This window comes from Staurois parvus, unplaced genomic scaffold (assembly GCF_062004578.1).
Source record: "Staurois parvus isolate SC_StPar_1 unplaced genomic scaffold, SC_StPar_1.0 ptg000689l, whole genome shotgun sequence".
Lineage (NCBI taxonomy): Eukaryota > Metazoa > Chordata > Amphibia > Anura > Ranidae > Staurois > Staurois parvus.
Genome location: NW_028318485.1, coordinates 502,327 through 521,615, shown reverse-complemented (window position 1 = coordinate 521,615; position 19,289 = coordinate 502,327). Strand labels below are relative to the sequence as shown.

Sequence of the window (19,289 nt, the reverse complement as noted above, 5' to 3'; positions counted from 1 at the left end):
GCATGCCAAGTCCCAGAATGCTCAGCGGCCCACTGGATGACACTTTTGTGTCTCACCTCAATGTCAATACCTCCTCCAAGGATGGGCAGAAATTGGCAGACACTGATTTGGTTAGCTTTGCGCAGTGGCAGTATCATAGCCAATGAGGTCCACCTGAGGCGTGATTATTGCTAATTGAAAACTAATCCCAATACCCCGTTGTGATGACTTGAAATACAGTCAGCACTGGCAATTTTTGAGAGTCTCTCAGGAGACTGAGCAATATGTTTGAAACAGCAGAAAAGCAATGGCTTCTAAGATGCAGACTGAGATGTGTTAGAGTTGAGGAAACGGGGCCGGGGACACTATAGAGATCTTTTGTGTCATCACGCAGCCTGCTGAGTAGAACAATATGTGATTGCCACGTCATGCTCGTTCCCCCCCACTTGCCTTTAATCCAGAGTGGACTCTACCTCATTAAATTTTTCCTTGCTTTTTCTCTGCTAGACCTGGCATCATGAGGCTAAAGGTGAACTTTCTTTATTTGTAACCCAGTCAATTAGGAAGAATACTGGAAGCGTGTTGGTCCAGGGTTAAGGAACCAGTTTGGCCGGTGTGTTTTTTGCAAGGCCCTTGTTTTCAGTGAAAGAGCATTGACCTATAAGTTACACTAAGCCAGAAACTTTCAGCGTTCTCCATCTCTACCAGACTGGACCCTATCTGCATGGTTGCAAGCTGTCCTAAAAAATGGAATGGGAGAGGACGATTGGCCAGCCGGAGTGAGCCAAATACTTGTGCATTCAGGCACACATCTCCTCTTTCTTTTGGCCGAATGGTCTTTTTCTGCCATAAAAGTGAAGTTTCAAGCAGATTGGACTGTTTTGGAGGTTTCAGAGCCCGGATAGCTCAGTCGGTAGAGCATCAGACTTTTAATCTGAGGGTCCAGGGTTCAAGTCCCTGTTCGGGCGGTAGCTTTGTCCTTGTTGTTGAGCTGCGGATAAGGTAATCTTTATGCCCATCTGCCGGAGTGCTCACTGGCCTAGAGAGAGGAAATGTCCTAAGGGATGCAAAATTCCCCCTTTCAAGGCTCTGTGAATCTAGCCCAGAAATAAAGGTGGCTGCAGGTGTTTGCCTGAACAACTGATTCCCAACAAGCCTGGTCTACGCCAGCTTTCCTGGACTCCAGTTCAGGCTTGTTATCCACAAAGCTTTCAACGACGGGCCCAAAGCTTTCCACCTTGGCTTTTTTTTCCCCAACAGTGCAGCCGTCGGACCATATGCATTCAGTGGCCTTTGAGAACTGCTGTGGGAGAAAGCCATTTGACATTTGACATCTAGGCCCCAAAACTTGACATTCTCCTTAGTCCTTTCAAATGCAAACAATGCCAGCTTAGGCGTCTTCTCTGTCACATTAGCATGCCAAGTCCCAGAATGCTCAGCGGCCCACTGGATGACACTTTTGTGTCTCACCTCAATGTCAATACCTCCTCCAAGGATGGGCAGAAATTGGCAGACACTGATTTGGTTAGCTTTGCGCAGTGGCAGTATCATAGCCAATGAGGTCCACCTGAGGCGTGATTATTGCTAATTGAAAACTAATCCCAATACCCCGCTGTGATGACTTGAAATACAGTCAGCACTGGCAATTTTTGAGAGTCTCTCAGGAGACTGAGCAATATGTTTGAAACAGCAGAAAAGCAATGGCTTCTAAGATGCAGACTGAGATGTGTTAGAGTTGAGGAAACGGGGCCGGGGACACTATAGAGATCTTTTGTGTCATCACGCAGCCTGCTGAGTAGAACAATATGTGATTGCCACGTCATGCTCGTTCCCCCCCACTTGCCTTTAATCCAGAGTGGACTCTACCTCATTCAATTTTTCCTTGCTTTTTCTCTGCTAGACCTGGCATCATGAGGCTAAAGGTGAACTTTCTTTATTTGTAACCCAGTCAATTAGGAAGAATACTGGAAGCGTGTTGGTCCAGGGTTAAGGAACCAGTTTGGCCGGTGTGTTTTTTGCAAGGCCCTTGTTTTCAGTGAAAGAGCATTGACCTATAAGTTACACTAAGCCAGAAACTTTCAGCGTTCTCCATCTCTACCAGACTGGACCCTATCTGCATGGTTGCAAGCTGTCCTAAAAAATGGAATGGGAGAGGACGATTGGCCAGCCGGAGTGAGCCAAATACTTGTGCATTCAGGCACACATCTCCTCTTTCTTTTGTCCGAATGGTCTTTTTCTGCCATAAAAGTGAAGTTTCAAGCAGATTGGACTGTTTTGGAGGTTTCAGAGCCCGGATAGCTCAGTCGGTAGAGCATCAGACTTTTAATCTGAGGGTCCAGGGTTCAAGTCCCTGTTCGGGCGGTAGCTTTCTCCTTGTTGTTGAGCTGCGGATAAGGTAATCTTTATGCCCATCTGCCGGAGTGCTCACTGGCCTAGAGAGAGGAAATGTCCTAAGGGATGCAAAATTCCCCCTTTCAAGGCTCTGTGAATCTAGCCCAGAAATAAAGGTGGCTGCAGGTGTTTGCCTGAACAACTGATTCCCAACAAGCCTGGTCTACGCCAGCTTTCCTGGACTCCAGTTCAGGCTTGTTATCCACAAAGCTTTCAACGACGGGCCCAAAGCTTTCCACCTTGGCTTTTTTTTCCCCAACAGTGCAGCCGTCGGACCATATGCATTCAGTGGCCTTTGAGAACTGCTGTGGGAGAAAGCCATTTGACATTTGACATCTAGGCCCCAAAACTTGACATTCTCCTTAGTCCTTTCAAATGCAAACAATGCCAGCTTAGGCGTCTTCTCTGTCACATTAGCATGCCAAGTCCCAGAATGCTCAGCGGCCCACTGGATGACACTTTTGTGTCTCACCTCAATGTCAATACCTCCTCCAAGGATGGGCAGAAATTGGCAGACACTGATTTGGTTAGCTTTGCGCAGTGGCAGTATCATAGCCAATGAGGTCCACCTGAGGCGTGATTATTGCTAATTGAAAACTAATCCCAATACCCCGCTGTGATGACTTGAAATACAGTCAGCACTGGCAATTTTTGAGAGTCTCTCAGGAGACTGAGCAATATGTTTGAAACAGCAGAAAAGCAATGGCTTCTAAGATGCAGACTGAGATGTGTTAGAGTTGAGGAAGCGGGTCATGGGGCCGGGGACACTATAGAGATCTTTTGTGTCATCACGCAGCCTGCTGAGTAGAACAATATGTGATTGCCACGTCATGCTCGTTCCCCCCCACTTGCCTTTTATCCAGAGTGGACTCTACCTCATTAAATTTTTCCTTGCTTTTTCTCTGCTAGACCTGGCATCATGAGGCTAAAGGTGAACTTTCTTTATTTGTAACCCAGTCAATTAGGAAGAATACTGGAAGCGTGTTGGTCCAGGGTTAAGGAACCAGGTTGGCCGGTGTGTTTTTTGCAAGGCCCTTGTTTTCAGTGAAAGAGCATTGACCTATAAGTTACACTAAGCCAGAAACTTTCAGCGTTCTCCATCTCTACCAGACTGGACCCTATCTGCATGGTTGCAAGCTGTCCTAAAAAATGGAATGGGAGAGGACGATTGGCCAGCCGGAGTGAGCCAAATACTTGTGCATTCAGGCACACATCTCCTCTTTCTTTTGTCCGAATGGTCTTTTTCTGCCATAAAAGTGAAGTTTCAAGCAGATTGGACTGTTTTGGAGGTTTCAGAGCCCGGATAGCTCAGTCGGTAGAGCATCAGACTTTTAATCTGAGGGTCCAGGGTTCAAGTCCCTGTTCGGGCGGTAGCTTTGTCCTTGTTGTTGAGCTGCTGATAAGGTAATCTTTATGCCCATCTGCCGGAGTGCTCACTGGCCTAGAGAGAGGAAATGTCCTAAGGGATGCAAAATTCCCCCTTTCAAGGCTCTGTGAATCTAGCCCAGAAATAAAGGTGGCTGCAGGTGTTTGCCTGAACAACTGATTCCCAACAAGCCTGGTCTACGCCAGCTTTCCTGGACTCCAGTTCAGGCTTGTTATCCACAAAGCTTTCAACGACGGGCCCAAAGCTTTCCACCTTGGCTTTTTTTTCCCCAACAGTGCAGCCGTCGGACCATATGCATTCAGTGGCCTTTGAGAACTGCTGTGGGAGAAAGCCATTTGACATTTGACATCTAGGCCCCAAAACTTGACATTCTCCTTAGTCCTTTCAAATGCAAACAATGCCAGCTTAGGCGTCTTCTCTGTCACATTAGCATGCCAAGTCCCAGAATGCTCAGCGGCCCACTGGATGACACTTTTGTGTCTCACCTCAATGTCAATACCTCCTCCAAGGATGGGCAGAAATTGGCAGACACTGATTTGGTTAGCTTTGCGCAGTGGCAGTATCATAGCCAATGAGGTCCACCTGAGGCGTGATTATTGCTAATTGAAAACTAATCCCAATACCCCGCTGTGATGACTTGAAATACAGTCAGCACTGGCAATTTTTGAGAGTCTCTCAGGAGACTGAGCAATATGTTTGAAACAGCAGAAAAGCAATGGCTTCTAAGATGCAGACTGAGATGTGTTAGAGTTGAGGAAGCGGGTCATGGGGCCGGGGACACTATAGAGATCTTTTGTGTCATCACGCAGCCTGCTGAGTAGAACAATATGTGATTGCCACGTCATGCTCGTTCCCCCCCACTTGCCTTTAATCCAGAGTGGACTCTACCTCATTCAATTTTTCCTTGCTTTTTCTCTGCTAGACCCTGCATCATGAGGCTAAAGGTGAACTTTCTTTATTTGTAACCCAGTCAATTAGGAAGAATACTGGAAGCGTGTTGGTCCAGGGTTAAGGAACCAGTTTGGCCGGTGTGTTTTTTGCAAGGCCCTTGTTTCCAGTGAAAGAGCATTGACCTATAAGTTACACTAAGCCAGAAACTTTCAGCGTTCTCCATCTCTACCAGACTGGACCCTATCTGCATGGTTGCAAGCTGTCCTAAAAAATGGAATGGGAGAGGACGATTGGCCAGCCGGAGTGAGCCAAATACTTGTGCATTCAGGCACACATCTCCTCTTTCTTTTGGGCGCATGGTCTTTTTCTGCCATAAAAGTGAAGTTTCAAGCAGATTGGACTGTTTTGGAGGTGGAGCTTTCAGAGCCCGGATAGCTCAGTCGGTAGAGCATCAGACTTTTAATCTGAGGGTCCAGGGTTCAAGTCCCTGTTCGGGTGATAGCTTTGTCCTTGTTGTTGAGCTGCGGATAAGGTAATCTTTATGCCCATCTGCCGGAGTGCTCACTGGCCTAGAGAGAGGAAATGTCCTAAGGGATGCAAAATTCCCCCTTTCAAGGCTCTGTGAATCTAGCCCAGAAATAAAGGTAGCTGCAGGTGTTTGCCTGAACAACTGATTCCCAACAAGCCTGGTCTACGCCAGCTTTCCTGGACTCCAGTTCAGGCTTGTTATCCACAAAGCTTTCAACGACGGGCCCAAAGCTTTCCACCTTGGCTTTTTTTTCCCCAACAGTGCAGCCGTCGGACCATATGCATTCAGTGGCCTTTGAGAACTGCTGTGGGAGAAAGCCATTTGACATCTAGGCCCCAAAACTTGACATTCTCCTTAGTCCTTTCAAATGCAAACAATGCCAGCTTAGGCGTCTTCTCTGTCACATTAGCATGCCAAGTCCCAGAATGCTCAGCAGCCCACTGGATGACACTTTTGTGTCTCACCTCAATGTCAATACCTCCTCCAAGGATGGGCAGAAATTGGCAGACACTGATTTGGTTAGCTTTGCGCAGTGGCAGTATCATAGCCAATGAGGTCCACCTGAGGCGTGATTATTGCTAATTGAAAACTAATCCCAATACCCCGCTGTGATGACTTGAAATACAGTCAGCACTGGCAATTTTTGAGAGTCTCTCAGGAGACTGAGCAATATGTTTGAAACAGCAGAAAAGCAATGCCTTCTAAGATGCAGACTGAGATGTGTTAGAGTTGAGGAAACGGGGCCGGGGACACTATAGAGATCTTTTGTGTCATCACGCAGCCTGCTGAGTAGAACAATATGTGATTGCCACGTCATGCTCGTTCCCCCCCACTTGCCTTTAATCCAGAGTGGACTCTACCTCATTAAATTTTTCCTTGCTTTTTCTCTGCTAGACCTGGCATCATGAGGCTAAAGGTGAACTTTCTTTATTTGTAACCCAGTCAATTAGGAAGAATACTGGAAGCGTGTTGGTCCAGGGTTAAGGAACCAGTTTGGCCGGTGTGTTTTTTGCAAGGCCCTTGTTTTCAGTGAAAGAGCATTGACCTATAAGTTACACTAAGCCAGAAACTTTCAGCGTTCTCCATCTCTACCAGACTGGACCCTATCTGCATGGTTGCAAGCTGTCCTAAAAAATGGAATGGGAGAGGACGATTGGCCAGCCGGAGTGAGCCAAATACTTGTGCATTCAGGCACACATCTCCTCTTTCTTTTGGCCGAATGGTCTTTTTCTGCCATAAAAGTGAAGTTTCAAGCAGATTGGACTGTCTTGGAGGTTTCAGAGCCCGGATAGCTCAGTCGGTAGAGCATCAGACTTTTAAACTGAGGGTCCAGGGTTCAAGTCCCTGTTCGGGCGGTAGCTTTGTCCTTGTTGTTGAGCTGCGGATAAGGTAATCTTTATGCCCATCTGCCGGAGTGCTCACTGGCCTAGAGAGAGGAAATGTCCTAAGGGATGCAAAATTCCCCCTTTCAAGGCTCTGTGAATCTAGCCCAGAAATAAAGGTGGCTGCAGGTGTTTGCCTGAACAACTGATTCCCAACAAGCCTGGTCTACGCCAGCTTTCCTGGACTCCAGTTCAGGCTTGTTATCCACAAAGCTTTCAACGACGGGCCCAAAGCTTTCCACCTTGGCTTTTTTTTCCCCAACAGTGCAGCCGTCGGACCATATGCATTCAGTGGCCTTTGAGAACTGCTGTGGGAGAAAGCCATTTGACATTTGACATCTAGGCCCCAAAACTTGACATTCTCCTTAGTCCTTTCAAATGCAAACAATGCCAGCTTAGGCGTCTTCTCTGTCACATTAGCATGCCAAGTCCCAGAATGCTCAGCGGCCCACTGGATGACACTTTTGTGTCTCACCTCAATGTCAATACCTCCTCCAAGGATGGGCAGAAATTGGCAGACACTGATTTGGTTAGCTTTGCGCAGTGGCAGTATCATAGCCAATGAGGTCCACCTGAGGCGTGATTATTGCTAATTGAAAACTAATCCCAATACCCCGCTGTGATGACTTGAAATACAGTCAGCACTGGCAATTTTTGAGAGTCTCTCAGGAGACTGAGCAATATGTTTGAAACAGCAGAAAAGCAATGGCTTCTAAGATGCAGACTGAGATGTGTTAGAGTTGAGGAAGCGGGTCACGGGGCCGGGGACACTATAGAGATCTTTTGTGTCATCACGCAGCCTGCTGAGTAGAACAATATGTGATTGCCACGTCATGCTCCTTCCCCCCCACTTGCCTTTAATCCAGAGTGGACTCTACCTCATTCAATTTTTCCTTGCTTTTTCTCTGCTAGACCTGGCATCATGAGGCTAAAGGTGAACTTTCTTTATCTGTAACCCAGTCAATTAGGAAGAATACTGGAAGCGTGTTGGTCCAGGGTTAAGGAACCAGTTTGGCCGGTGTGTTTTTTGCAAGGCCCTTGTTTCCAGTGAAAGAGCATTGACCTATAAGTTACACTAAGCCAGAAACTTTCAGCGTTCTCCATCTCTACCAGACTGGACCCTATCTGCATGGTTGCAAGCTGTCCTAAAAAATGGAATGGGAGAGGACGATTGGCCAGCCGGAGTGAGCCAAATACTTGTGCATTCAGGCACACATCTCCTCTTTCTTTTGGGCGCATGGTCTTTTTCTGCCATAAAAGTGAAGTTTCAAGCAGATTGGACTGTTTTGGAGGTGGAGCTTTCAGAGCCCGGATAGCTCAGTCGGTAGAGCATCAGACTTTTAATCTGAGGGTCCAGGGTTCAAGTCCCTGTTCGGGCGGTAGCTTTGTCCTTGTTGTTGAGCTGCGGATAAGGTAATCTTTATGCCCATCTGCCGGAGTGCTCACTGGCCTAGAGAGAGGAAATGTCCTAAGGGATGCAAAATTCCCCCTTTCAAGGCTCTGTGAATCTAGCCCAGAAATAAAGGTGGCTGCAGGTGTTTGCCTGAACAACTGATTCCCAACAAGCCTGGTCTACGCCAGCTTTCCTGGACTCCAGTTCAGGCTTGTTATCCACAAAGCTTTCAACGACGGGCCCAAAGCTTTCCACCTTGGCTTTTTTTTCCCCAACAGTGCAGCCGTCGGACCATATGCATTCAGTGGCCTTTGAGAACTGCTGTGGGAGAAAGCCATTTGACATTTGACATCTAGGCCCCAAAACTTGACATTCTCCTTAGTCCTTTCAAATGCAAACAATGCCAGCTTAGGCGTCTTCTCTGTCACATTAGCATGCCAAGTCCCAGAATGCTCAGCGGCCCACTGGATGACACTTTTGTGTCTCACCTCAATGTCAATACCTCCTCCAAGGATGGGCAGAAATTGGCAGACACTGATTTGGTTAGCTTTGCGCAGTGGCAGTATCATAGCCAATGAGGTCCACCTGAGGCGTGATTATTGCTAATTGAAAACTAATCCCAATACCCCGCTGTGATGACTTGAAATACAGTCAGCACTGGCAATTTTTGAGAGTCTCTCAGGAGACTGAGCAATATGTTTGAAACAGCAGAAAAGCAATGGCTTCTAAGATGCAGACTGAGATGTGTTAGAGTTGAGGAAGCGGGTCACGGGGCCGGGGACACTATAGAGATCTTTTGTGTCATCACGCAGCCTGCTGAGTAGAACAATATGTGATTGCCACGTCATGCTCCTTCCCCCCCACTTGCCTTTAATCCAGAGTGGACTCTACCTCATTCAATTTTTCCTTGCTTTTTCTCTGCTAGACCTGGCATCATGAGGCTAAAGGTGAACTTTCTTTATTTGTAACCCAGTCAATTAGGAAGAATACTGGAAGCGTGTTGGTCCAGGGTTAAGGAACCAGTTTGGCCGGTGTGTTTTTTGCAAGGCCCTTGTTTCCAGTGAAAGAGCATTGACCTATAAGTTACACTAAGCCAGAAACTTTCAGCGTTCTCCATCTCTACCAGACTGGACCCTATCTGCATGGTTGCAAGCTGTCCTAAAAAATGGAATGGGAGAGGACGATTGGCCAGCCGGAGTGAGCCAAATACTTGTGCATTCAGGCACACATCTCCTCTTTCTTTTGGGCGCATGGTCTTTTTCTGCCATAAAAGTGAAGTTTCAAGCAGATTGGACTGTTTTGGAGGTGGAGCTTTCAGAGCCCGGATAGCTCAGTCGGTAGAGCATCAGACTTTTAATCTGAGGTTCAAGTCCCTGTTCGGGCGGTAGCTTTGTCCTTGTTGTTGAGCTGCGGATAAGGTAATCTTTATGCCCATCTGCCGGAGTGCTCACTGGCCTAGAGAGAGGAAATGTCCTAAGGGATGCAAAATTCCCCCTTTCAAGGCTCTGTGAATCTAGCCCAGAAATAAAGGTGGCTGCAGGTGTTTGCCTGAACAACTGATTCCCAACAAGCCTGGTCTACGCCAGCTTTCCTGGACTCCAGTTCAGGCTTGTTATCCACAAAGCTTTCAACGACGGGCCCAAAGCTTTCCACCTTGGCTTTTTTTTCCCCAACAGTGCAGCCGTCGGACCATATGCATTCAGTGGCCTTTGAGAACTGCTGTGGGAGAAAGCCATTTGACATTTGACATCTAGGCCCCAAAACTTGACATTCTCCTTAGTCCTTTCAAATGCAAACAATGCCAGCTTAGGCGTCTTCTCTGTCACATTAGCATGCCAAGTCCCAGAATGCTCAGCGGCCCACTGGATGACACTTTTGTGTCTCACCTCAATGTCAATACCTCCTCCAAGGATGGGCAGAAATTGGCAGACACTGATTTGGTTAGCTTTGCGCAGTGGCAGTATCATAGCCAATGAGGTCCACCTGAGGCGTGATTATTGCTAATTGAAAACTAATCCCAATACCCCGCTGTGATGACTTGAAATACAGTCAGCACTGGCAATTTTTGAGAGTCTCTCAGGAGACTGAGCAATATGTTTGAAACAGCAGAAAAGCAATGGCTTCTAAGATGCAGACTGAGATGTGTTAGAGTTGAGGAAGCGGGTCACGGGGCCGGGGACACTATAGAGATCTTTTGTGTCATCACGCAGCCTGCTGAGTAGAACAATATGTGATTGCCACGTCATGCTCCTTCCCCCCCACTTGCCTTTAATCCAGAGTGGACTCTACCTCATTAAATTTTTCCTTGCTTTTTCTCTGCTAGACCTGGCATCATGAGGCTAAAGGTGAACTTTCTTTATTTGTAACCCAGTCAATTAGGAAGAATACTGGAAGCGTGTTGGTCCAGGGTTAAGGAACCAGTTTGGCCGGTGTGTTTTTTGCAAGGCCCTTGTTTCCAGTGAAAGAGCATTGACCTATAAGTTACACTAAGCCAGAAACTTTCAGCGTTCTCCATCTCTACCAGACTGGACCCTATCTGCATGGTTGCAAGCTGTCCTAAAAAATGGAATGGGAGAGGACGATTGGCCAGCCGGAGTGAGCCAAATACTTGTGCATTCAGGCACACATCTCCTCTTTCTTTTGGCCGAATGGTCTTTTTCTGCCATAAAAGTGAAGTTTCAAGCAGATTGGACTGTTTTGGAGGTTTCAGAGCCCGGATAGCTCAGTCGGTAGAGCATCAGACTTTTAATCTGAGGGTCCAGGGTTCAAGTCCCTGTTCGGGCGGTAGCTTTGTCCTTGTTGTTGAGCTGCGGATAAGGTAATCTTTATGCCCATCTGCCGGAGTGCTCACTGGCCTAGAGAGAGGAAATGTCCTAAGGGATGCAAAATTCCCCCTTTCAAGGCTCTGTGAATCTAGCCCAGAAATAAAGGTGGCTGCAGGTGTTTGCCTGAACAACTGATTCCCAACAAGCCTGGTCTACGCCAGCTTTCCTGGACTCCAGTTCAGGCTTGTTATCCACAAAGCTTTCAACGACGGGCCCAAAGCTTTCCACCTTGGCTTTTTTTTTTCCCCAACAGTGCAGCCGTTGGACCATATGCATTCAGTGGCCTTTGAGAACTGCTGTGGAAGAAAGCCATTTGACATTTGACATCTAGGCCCCAAAACTTGACATTCTCCTTAGTCCTTTCAAATGCAAACAATGCCAGCTTAGGCGTCTTCTCTGTCACATTAGCATGCCAAGTCCCAGAATGCTCAGCGGCCCACTGGATGACACTTTTGTGTCTCACCTCAATGTCAATACCTCCTCCAAGGATGGGCAGAAATTGGCAGACACTGATTTGGTTAGCTTTGCGCAGTGGCAGTATCATAGCCAATGAGGTCCACCTGAGGCGTGATTATTGCTAATTGAAAACTAATCCCAATACCCCGCTGTGATGACTTGAAATACAGTCAGCACTGGCAATTTTTGAGAGTCTCTCAGGAGACTGAGCAATATGTTTGAAACAGCAGAAAAGCAATGGCTTCTAAGATGCAGACTGAGATGTGTTAGAGTTGAGGAAGCGGGTCACGGGGCCGGAGACACTATAGAGATCTTTTGTGTCATCACGCAGCCTGCTGAGTAGAGCAATATGTGATTGCCACGTCATGCTCGTTCCCCCCCACTTGCCTTTAATCCAGAGTGGACTCTACCTCATTAAATTTTTCCTTGCTTTTTCTCTGCTAGACCCTGCATCATGAGGCTAAAGGTGAACTTTCTTTATTTGTAACCCAGTCAATTAGGAAGAATACTGGAAGCGTGTTGGTCCAGGGTTAAGGAACCAGTTTGGCCGTTGTGTTTTTTGCAAGGCCCTTGTTTCCAGTGAAAGAGCATTGACCTATAAGTTACACTAAGCCAGAAACTTTCAGCGTTCTCCATCTCTACCAGACTGGACCCTATCTGCATGGTTGCAAGCTGTCCTAAAAAATGGAATGGGAGAGGACGATTGGCCAGCCGGAGTGAGCCAAATACTTGTGCATTCAGGCACACATCTCCTCTTTCTTTTGGCCGAATGGTCTTTTTCTGCCATAAAAGTGAAGTTTCAAGCAGATTGGACTGTTTTGGAGGTGGAGCTTTCAGAGCCCGGATAGCTCAGTCGGTAGAGCATCAGACTTTTAAACTGAGGGTCCAGGGTTCAAGTCCCTGTTCGGGCGGTAGCTTTGTCCTTGTTGTTGAGCTGCGGATAAGGTAATCTTTATGCCCATCTGCCGGAGTGCTCACTGGCCTAGAGAGAGGAAATGTCCTAAGGGATGCAAAATTCCCCCTTTCAAGGCTCTGTGAATCTAGCCCAGAAATAAAGGTGGCTGCAGGTGTTTGCCTGAACAACTGATTCCCAACAAGCCTGGTCTACGCCAGCTTTCCTGGACTCCAGTTCAGGCTTGTTATCCACAAAGCTTTCAACGACGGGCCCAAAGCTTTCCACCTTGGCTTTTTTTTCCCCAACAGTGCAGCCGTCGGACCATATGCATTCAGTGGCCTTTGAGAACTGCTGTGGGAGAAAGCCATTTGACATCTAGGCCCCAAAACTTGACATTCTCCTTAGTCCTTTCAAATGCAAACAATGCCAGCTTAGGCGTCTTCTCTGTCACATTAGCATGCCAAGTCCCAGAATGCTCAGCGGCCCACTGGATGACACTTTTGTGTCTCACCTCAATGTCAATACCTCCTCCAAGGATGGGCAGAAATTGGCAGACACTGATTTAGTTAGCTTTGCGCAGTGGCAGTATCATAGCCAATGAGGTCCACCTGAGGCGTGATTATTGCTAATTGAAAACTAATCCCAATACCCCGCTGTGATGACTTGAAATACAGTCAGCACTGGCAATTTTTGAGAGTCTCTCAGGAGACTGAGCAATATGTTTGAAACAGCAGAAAAGCAATGGCTTCTAAGATGCAGACTGAGATGTGTTAGAGTTGAGGAAGCGGGTCATGGGGCCGGGGACACTATAGAGATCTTTTGTGTCATCACGCAGCCTGCTGAGTAGAACAATATGTGATTGCCACGTCATGCTCGTTCCCCCCCACTTGCCTTTAATCCAGAGTGGACTCTACCTCATTAAATTTTTCCTTGCTTTTTCTCTGCTAGACCTGGCATCATGAGGCTAAAGGTGAACTTTCTTTATTTGTAACCCAGTCAATTAGGAAGAATACTGGAAGCGTGTTGGTCCAGGGTTAAGGAACCAGTTTGGCCGGTGTGTTTTTTGCAAGGCCCTTGTTTTCAGTGAAAGAGCATTGACCTATAAGTTACACTAAGCCAGAAACTTTCAGCGTTCTCCATCTCTACCAGACTGGACCCTATCTGCATGGTTGCAAGCTGTCCTAAAAAATGGAATGGGAGAGGACGATTGGCCAGCCGGAGTGAGCCAAATACTTGTGCATTCAGGCACACATCTCCTCTTTCTTTTGGGCGCATGGTCTTTTTCTGCCATAAAAGTGAAGTTTCAAGCAGATTGGACTGTTTTGGAGGTGGAGCTTTCAGAGCCCGGATAGCTCAGTCGGTAGAGCATCAGACTTTTAATCTGAGGGTCCAGGGTTCAAGTCCCTGTTCGGGCGGTAGCTTTGTCCTTGTTGTTGAGCTGCGGATAAGGTAATCTTTATGCCCATCTGCCGGAGTGCTCACAGGCCTAGAGAGAGGAAATGTCCTAAGGGATGCAAAATTCCCCCTTTCAAGGCTCTGTGAATCTAGCCCAGAAATAAAGGTGGCTGCAGGTGTTTGCCTGAACAACTGATTCCCAACAAGCCTGGTCTACGCCAGCTTTCCTGGACTCCAGTTCAGGCTTGTTATCCACAAAGCTTTCAACAACGGGCCCAAAGCTTTCCACCTTGGCTTTTTTTTCCCCAACAGTGCAGCCGTCGGACCATATGCATTCAGTGGCCTTTGAGAACTGCTGTGGGAGAAAGCCATTTGACATCTAGGCCCAAAACTTGACATTCTCCTTAGTCCTTTCAAATGCAAACAATGCCAGCTTAGGCGTCTTCTCTGTCACATTAGCATGCCAAGTCCCAGAATGCTCAGCGGCCCACTGGATGACACTTTTGTGTCTCACCTCAATGTCAATACCTCCTCCAAGGATGGGCAGAAATTGGCAGACACTGATTTAGTTAGCTTTGCGCAGTGGCAGTATCATAGCCAATGAGGTCCACCTGAGGCGTGATTATTGCTAATTGAAAACTAATCCCAATACCCCGCTGTGATGACTTGAAATACAGTCAGCACTGGCAATTTTTGAGAGTCTCTCAGGAGACTGAGCAATATGTTTGAAACAGCAGAAAAGCAATGGCTTCTAAGATGCAGACTGAGATGTGTTAGAGTTGAGGAAGCGGGTCATGGGGCCGGGGACACTATAGAGATCTTTTGTGTCATCACGCAGCCTGCTGAGTAGAACAATATGTGATTGCCACGTCATGCTCGTTCCCCCCCACTTGCCTTTAATCCAGAGTGGACTCTACCTCATTAAATTTTTCCTTGCTTTTTCTCTGCTAGACCTGGCATCATGAGGCTAAAGGTGAACTTTCTTTATTTGTAACCCAGTCAATTAGGAAGAATACTGGAAGCGTGTTGGTCCAGGGTTAAGGAACCAGTTTGGCCGGTGTGTTTTTTGCAAGGCCCTTGTTTTCAGTGAAAGAGCATTGACCTATAAGTTACACTAAGCCAGAAACTTTCAGCGTTCTCCATCTCTACCAGACTGGACCCTATCTGCATGGTTGCAAGCTGTCCTAAAAAATGGAATGGGAGAGGACGATTGGCCAGCCGGAGTGAGCCAAATACTTGTGCATTCAGGCACACATCTCCTCTTTCTTTTGGCCGAATGGTCTTTTTCTGCCATAAAAGTGAAGTTTCAAGCAGATTGGACTGTTTTGGAGGTTTCAGAGCCCGGATAGCTCAGTCGGTAGAGCATCAGACTTTTAATCTGAGGGTCCAAGGTTCAAGTCCCTGTTCGGGCGGTAGCTTTGTCCTTGTTGTTGAGCTGCGGATAAGGTAATCTTTATGCCCATCTGCCGGAGTGCTCACTGGCCTAGAGAGAGGAAATGTCCTAAGGGATGCAAAATTCCCCCTTTCAAGGCTCTGTGAATCTAGCCCAGAAATAAAGGTGGCTGCAGGTGTTTGCCTGAACAACTGATTCCCAACAAGCCTGGTCTACGCCAGCTTTCCTGGACTCCAGTTCAGGCTTGTTATCCACAAAGCTTTCAACGACGGGCCCAAAGCTTTCCACCTTGGCTTTTTTTTCCCCAACAGTGCAGCCGTCGGACCATATGCATTCAGTGGCCTTTGAGAACTGCTGTGGGAGAAAGCCATTTGACATCTAGTCCCCAAAACTTGACATTCTCCTTAGTCCTTTCAAATGCAAACAATGCCAGCTTAGGCGTCTTCTCTGTCACATTAGCATGCCAAGTCCCAGAATGCTCAGCGGCCCACTGGATGACACTTTTGTGTCTCACCTCAATGTCAATACCTCCTCCAAGGATGGGCAGAAATTGGCAGACACTGATTTGGTTAGCTTTGCGCAGTGGCAGTATCATAGCCAATGAGGTCCACCTGAGGCGTGATTATTGCTAATTGAAAACTAATCCCAATACCCCGCTGTGATGACTTGAAATACAGTCAGCACTGGCAATTTTTGAGAGTCTCTCAGGAGACTGAGCAATATGTTTGAAACAGCAGAAAAGCAATGCCTTCTAAGATGCAGACTGAGATGTGTTAGAGTTGAGGAAACGGGGCCGGGGACACTATAGAGATCTTTTGTGTCATCACGCAGCCTGCTGAGTAGAACAATATGTGATTGCCACGTCATGCTCGTTCCCCCCCACTTGCCTTTAATCCAGAGTGGACTCTACCTCATTAAATTTTTCCTTGCTTTTTCTCTGCTAGACCTGGCATCATGAGGCTAAAGGTGAACTTTCTTTATTTGTAACCCAGTCAATTAGGAAGAATACTGGAAGCGTGTTGGTCCAGGGTTAAGGAACCAGTTTGGCCGGTGTGTTTTTTGCAAGGCCCTTGTTTTCAGTGAAAGAGCATTGACCTATAAGTTACACTAAGCCAGAAACTTTCAGCGTTCTCCATCTCTACCAGACTGGACCCTATCTGCATGGTTGCAAGCTGTCCTAAAAAATGGAATGGGAGAGGACGATTGGCCAGCCGGAGTGAGCCAAATACTTGTGCATTCAGGCACACATCTCCTCTTTCTTTTGGCCGAATGGTCTTTTTCTGCCATAAAAGTGAAGTTTCAAGCAGATTGGACTGTTTTGGAGGTTTCAGAGCCCGGATAGCTCAGTCGGTAGAGCATCAGACTTTTAATCTGAGGGTCCAGGGTTCAAGTCCCTGTTCGGGCGGTAGCTTTGTCCTTGTTGTTGAGCTGCGGATAAGGTAATCTTTATGCCCATCTGCCGGAGTGCTCACAGGCCTAGAGAGAGGAAATGTCCTAAGGGATGCAAAATTCCCCCTTTCAAGGCTCTGTGAATCTAGCCCAGAAATAAAGGTGGCTGCAGGTGTTTGCCTGAACAACTGATTCCCAACAAGCCTGGTCTACGCCAGCTTTCCTGGACTCCAGTTCAGGCTTGTTATCCACAAAGCTTTCAACGACGGGCCCAAAGCTTTCCACCTTGGCTTTTTTTTCCCCAACAGTGCAGCCGTCGGACCATATGCATTCAGTGGCCTTTGAGAACTGCTGTGGGAGAAAGCCATTTGACATCTAGGCCCAAAACTTGACATTCTCCTTAGTCCTTTCAAATGCAAACAATGTCAGCTTAGGCGTCTTCTCTGTCACATTAGCATGCCAAGTCCCAGAATGCTCAGCGGCCCACTGGATGACACTTTTGTGTCTCACCTCAATGTCAATACCTCCTCCAAGGATGGGCAGAAATTGGCAGACACTGATTTGGTTAGCTTTGCGCAGTGGCAGTATCATAGCCAATGAGGTCCACCTGAGGCGTGATTATTGCTAATTGAAAACTAATCCCAATACCCCGCTGTGATGACTTGAAATACAGTCAGCACTGGCAATTTTTGAGAGTCTCTCAGGAGACTGAGCAATATGTTTGAAACAGCAGAAAAGCAATGGCTTCTAAGATGCAGACTGAGATGTGTTAGAGTTGAGGAAGCGGGTCACGGGGCCGGGGACACTATAGAGATCTTTTGTGTCATCACGCAGCCTGCTGAGTAGAACAATATGTGATTGCCACGTCATGCTCCTTCCCCCCCACTTGCCTTTAATCCAGAGTGGACTCTACCTCATTCAATTTTTCCTTGCTTTTTCTCTGCTAGACCTGGCATCATGAGGCTAAAGGTGAACTTTCTTTATCTGTAACCCAGTCAATTAGGAAGAATACTGGAAGCGTGTTGGTCCAGGGTTAAGGAACCAGTTTGGCCGGTGTGTTTTTTGCAAGGCCCTTGTTTCCAGTGAAAGAGCATTGACCTATAAGTTACACTAAGCCAGAAACTTTCAGCGTTCTCCATCTCTACCAGACTGGACCCTATCTGCATGGTTGCAAGCTGTCCTAAAAAATGGAATGGGAGAGGACGATTGGCCAGCCGGAGTGAGCCAAATACTTGTGCATTCAGGCACACATCTCCTCTTTCTTTTGGGCGCATGGTCTTTTTCTGCCATAAAAGTGAAGTTTCAAGCAGATTGGACTGTTTTGGAGGTGGAGCTTTCAGAGCCCGGATAGCTCAGTCGGTAGAGCATCAGACTTTTAATCTGAGGGTCCAGGGTTCAAGTCCCTGTTCGGGCGGTAGCTTTGTCCTTGTTGTTGAGCTGCGGATAAGGTAATCTTTATGCCCATCTGCCGGAGTGCTCACTGGCCTAGAGAGAGGAAATGTCCTAAGGGATGCAAAATTCCCCCTTTCAAGGCTCTGTGAATCTAGCCCAGAAATAAAGGTGGCTGCAGGTGTTTGCCTGAACAACTGATTCCCAACAAGCCTGGTCTACGCCAGCTTTCCTGGACTCCAGTTCAGGCTTGTTATCCACAAAGCTTTCAACGACGGGCCCAAAGCTTTCCACCTTGGCTTTTTTTTCCCCAACAGTGCAGCCGTCGGACCATATGCATTCAGTGGCCTTTGAGAACTGCTGTGGGAGAAAGCCATTTGACATTTGACATCTAGGCCCCAAAACTTGACATTCTCCTTAGTCCTTTCAAATGCAAACAATGCCAGCTTAGGCGTCTTCTCTGTCACATTAGCATGCCAAGTCCCAGAATGCTCAGCGGCCCACTGGATGACACTTTTGTGTCTCACCTCAATGTCAATACCTCCTCCAAGGATGGGCAGAAATTGGCAGACACTGATTTGGTTAGCTTTGCGCAGTGGCAGTATCATAGCCAATGAGGTCCACCTGAGGCGTGATTATTGCTAATTGAAAACTAATCCCAATACCCCGCTGTGATGACTTGAAATACAGTCAGCACTGGCAATTTTTGAGAGTCTCTCAGGAGACTGAGCAATATGTTTGAAACAGCAGAAAAGCAATGGCTTCTAAGATGCAGACTGAGATGTGTTAGAGTTGAGGAAGCGGGTCACGGGGCCGGGGACACTATAGAGATCTTTTGTGTCATCACGCAGCCTGCTGAGTAGAACAATATGTGATTGCCACGTCATGCTCGTTCCCCCCCACTTGCCTTTAATCCAGAGTGGACTCTACCTCATTCAATTTTTCCTTGCTTTTTCTCTGCTAGACCTGGCATCATGAGGCTAAAGGTGAACTTTCTTTATTTGTAACCCAGTCAATTAGGAAGAATACTGGAAGCGTGTTGGTCCAGGGTTAAGGAACCAGTTTGGCCGGTGTGTTTTTTGCAAGGCCCTTGTTTCCAGTGAAAGAGCATTGACCTATAAGTTACACTAAGCCAGAAACTTTCAGCGTTCTCCATCTCTACCAGACTGGACCCTATCTGCATGGTTGCAAGCTGTCCTAAAAAATGGAATGGGAGAGGACGATTGGCCAGCCGGAGTGAGCCAAATACTTGTGCATTCAGGCACACATCTCCTCTTTCTTTTGGGCGCATGGTCTTTTTCTGCCATAAAAGTGAAGTTTCAAGCAGATTGGACTGTTTTGGAGGTGGAGCTTTCAGAGCCCGGATAGCTCAGTCGGTAGAGCATCAGACTTTTAATCTGAGGTTCAAGTCCCTGTTCGGGCGGTAGCTTTGTCCTTGTTGTTGAGCTGCGGATAAGGTAATCTTTATGCCCATCTGCCGGAGTGCTCACTGGCCTAGAGAGAGGAAATGTCCTAAGGGATGCAAAATTCCCCCTTTCAAGGCTCTGTGAATCTAGCCCAGAAATAAAGGTGGCTGCAGGTGTTTGCCTGAACAA

General features: G+C 47.3%; 24 non-coding genes across 24 annotated transcripts; all 24 read left to right on the top strand.

The window, feature by feature from the left end:
- The first annotated feature begins 113 nt into the window (after nt 1-113).
- LOC149446884 (U4 spliceosomal RNA) lies at nt 114-254 on the top strand. The gene has a single exon (XR_016306165.1). It is a non-coding gene; the product is annotated as a U4 spliceosomal RNA (small nuclear RNA).
- A 620-nt stretch (nt 255-874) lies between these two features.
- Nucleotides 875-947, top strand: TRNAK-UUU (transfer RNA lysine (anticodon UUU)). The gene has a single exon. It is a non-coding gene; the product is annotated as a tRNA-Lys (tRNA).
- A 559-nt stretch (nt 948-1,506) lies between these two features.
- Nucleotides 1,507-1,647, top strand: LOC149446882 (U4 spliceosomal RNA). The gene has a single exon (XR_016306201.1). It is a non-coding gene; the product is annotated as a U4 spliceosomal RNA (small nuclear RNA).
- A 620-nt stretch (nt 1,648-2,267) lies between these two features.
- On the top strand, nt 2,268-2,340 carry TRNAK-UUU (transfer RNA lysine (anticodon UUU)). Its single transcript has one exon. It is a non-coding gene; the product is annotated as a tRNA-Lys (tRNA).
- A 559-nt stretch (nt 2,341-2,899) lies between these two features.
- On the top strand, nt 2,900-3,040 carry LOC149446880 (U4 spliceosomal RNA). The gene has a single exon (XR_016306200.1). It is a non-coding gene; the product is annotated as a U4 spliceosomal RNA (small nuclear RNA).
- Nucleotides 3,041-3,667: 627 nt separating this feature from the next.
- On the top strand, nt 3,668-3,740 carry TRNAK-UUU (transfer RNA lysine (anticodon UUU)). The gene has a single exon. It is a non-coding gene; the product is annotated as a tRNA-Lys (tRNA).
- A 559-nt stretch (nt 3,741-4,299) lies between these two features.
- LOC149446878 (U4 spliceosomal RNA) lies at nt 4,300-4,440 on the top strand. Its single transcript, XR_016306199.1, has one exon. It is a non-coding gene; the product is annotated as a U4 spliceosomal RNA (small nuclear RNA).
- Nucleotides 4,441-5,073: 633 nt separating this feature from the next.
- Nucleotides 5,074-5,146, top strand: TRNAK-UUU (transfer RNA lysine (anticodon UUU)). The gene has a single exon. It is a non-coding gene; the product is annotated as a tRNA-Lys (tRNA).
- A 552-nt stretch (nt 5,147-5,698) lies between these two features.
- On the top strand, nt 5,699-5,839 carry LOC149446876 (U4 spliceosomal RNA). Its single transcript, XR_016306198.1, has one exon. It is a non-coding gene; the product is annotated as a U4 spliceosomal RNA (small nuclear RNA).
- Nucleotides 5,840-7,091: 1,252 nt separating this feature from the next.
- Nucleotides 7,092-7,232, top strand: LOC149446875 (U4 spliceosomal RNA). Its single transcript, XR_016306196.1, has one exon. It is a non-coding gene; the product is annotated as a U4 spliceosomal RNA (small nuclear RNA).
- A 633-nt stretch (nt 7,233-7,865) lies between these two features.
- On the top strand, nt 7,866-7,938 carry TRNAK-UUU (transfer RNA lysine (anticodon UUU)). The gene has a single exon. It is a non-coding gene; the product is annotated as a tRNA-Lys (tRNA).
- A 559-nt stretch (nt 7,939-8,497) lies between these two features.
- Nucleotides 8,498-8,638, top strand: LOC149446873 (U4 spliceosomal RNA). Its single transcript, XR_016306195.1, has one exon. It is a non-coding gene; the product is annotated as a U4 spliceosomal RNA (small nuclear RNA).
- Nucleotides 8,639-9,895: 1,257 nt separating this feature from the next.
- On the top strand, nt 9,896-10,036 carry LOC149446872 (U4 spliceosomal RNA). The gene has a single exon (XR_016306194.1). It is a non-coding gene; the product is annotated as a U4 spliceosomal RNA (small nuclear RNA).
- Nucleotides 10,037-10,663: 627 nt separating this feature from the next.
- On the top strand, nt 10,664-10,736 carry TRNAK-UUU (transfer RNA lysine (anticodon UUU)). The gene has a single exon. It is a non-coding gene; the product is annotated as a tRNA-Lys (tRNA).
- Nucleotides 10,737-11,297: 561 nt separating this feature from the next.
- LOC149446870 (U4 spliceosomal RNA) lies at nt 11,298-11,438 on the top strand. The gene has a single exon (XR_016306193.1). It is a non-coding gene; the product is annotated as a U4 spliceosomal RNA (small nuclear RNA).
- Nucleotides 11,439-12,696: 1,258 nt separating this feature from the next.
- On the top strand, nt 12,697-12,837 carry LOC149446869 (U4 spliceosomal RNA). The gene has a single exon (XR_016306192.1). It is a non-coding gene; the product is annotated as a U4 spliceosomal RNA (small nuclear RNA).
- Nucleotides 12,838-13,470: 633 nt separating this feature from the next.
- On the top strand, nt 13,471-13,543 carry TRNAK-UUU (transfer RNA lysine (anticodon UUU)). The gene has a single exon. It is a non-coding gene; the product is annotated as a tRNA-Lys (tRNA).
- Nucleotides 13,544-14,094: 551 nt separating this feature from the next.
- Nucleotides 14,095-14,235, top strand: LOC149446867 (U4 spliceosomal RNA). The gene has a single exon (XR_016306191.1). It is a non-coding gene; the product is annotated as a U4 spliceosomal RNA (small nuclear RNA).
- A 627-nt stretch (nt 14,236-14,862) lies between these two features.
- On the top strand, nt 14,863-14,935 carry TRNAK-UUU (transfer RNA lysine (anticodon UUU)). The gene has a single exon. It is a non-coding gene; the product is annotated as a tRNA-Lys (tRNA).
- A 552-nt stretch (nt 14,936-15,487) lies between these two features.
- On the top strand, nt 15,488-15,628 carry LOC149446865 (U4 spliceosomal RNA). The gene has a single exon (XR_016306185.1). It is a non-coding gene; the product is annotated as a U4 spliceosomal RNA (small nuclear RNA).
- Nucleotides 15,629-16,248: 620 nt separating this feature from the next.
- On the top strand, nt 16,249-16,321 carry TRNAK-UUU (transfer RNA lysine (anticodon UUU)). Its single transcript has one exon. It is a non-coding gene; the product is annotated as a tRNA-Lys (tRNA).
- Nucleotides 16,322-16,872: 551 nt separating this feature from the next.
- On the top strand, nt 16,873-17,013 carry LOC149446863 (U4 spliceosomal RNA). The gene has a single exon (XR_016306174.1). It is a non-coding gene; the product is annotated as a U4 spliceosomal RNA (small nuclear RNA).
- A 633-nt stretch (nt 17,014-17,646) lies between these two features.
- TRNAK-UUU (transfer RNA lysine (anticodon UUU)) lies at nt 17,647-17,719 on the top strand. Its single transcript has one exon. It is a non-coding gene; the product is annotated as a tRNA-Lys (tRNA).
- Nucleotides 17,720-18,278: 559 nt separating this feature from the next.
- LOC149446861 (U4 spliceosomal RNA) lies at nt 18,279-18,419 on the top strand. Its single transcript, XR_016306163.1, has one exon. It is a non-coding gene; the product is annotated as a U4 spliceosomal RNA (small nuclear RNA).
- Nucleotides 18,420-19,289: the final 870 nt, after the last annotated feature.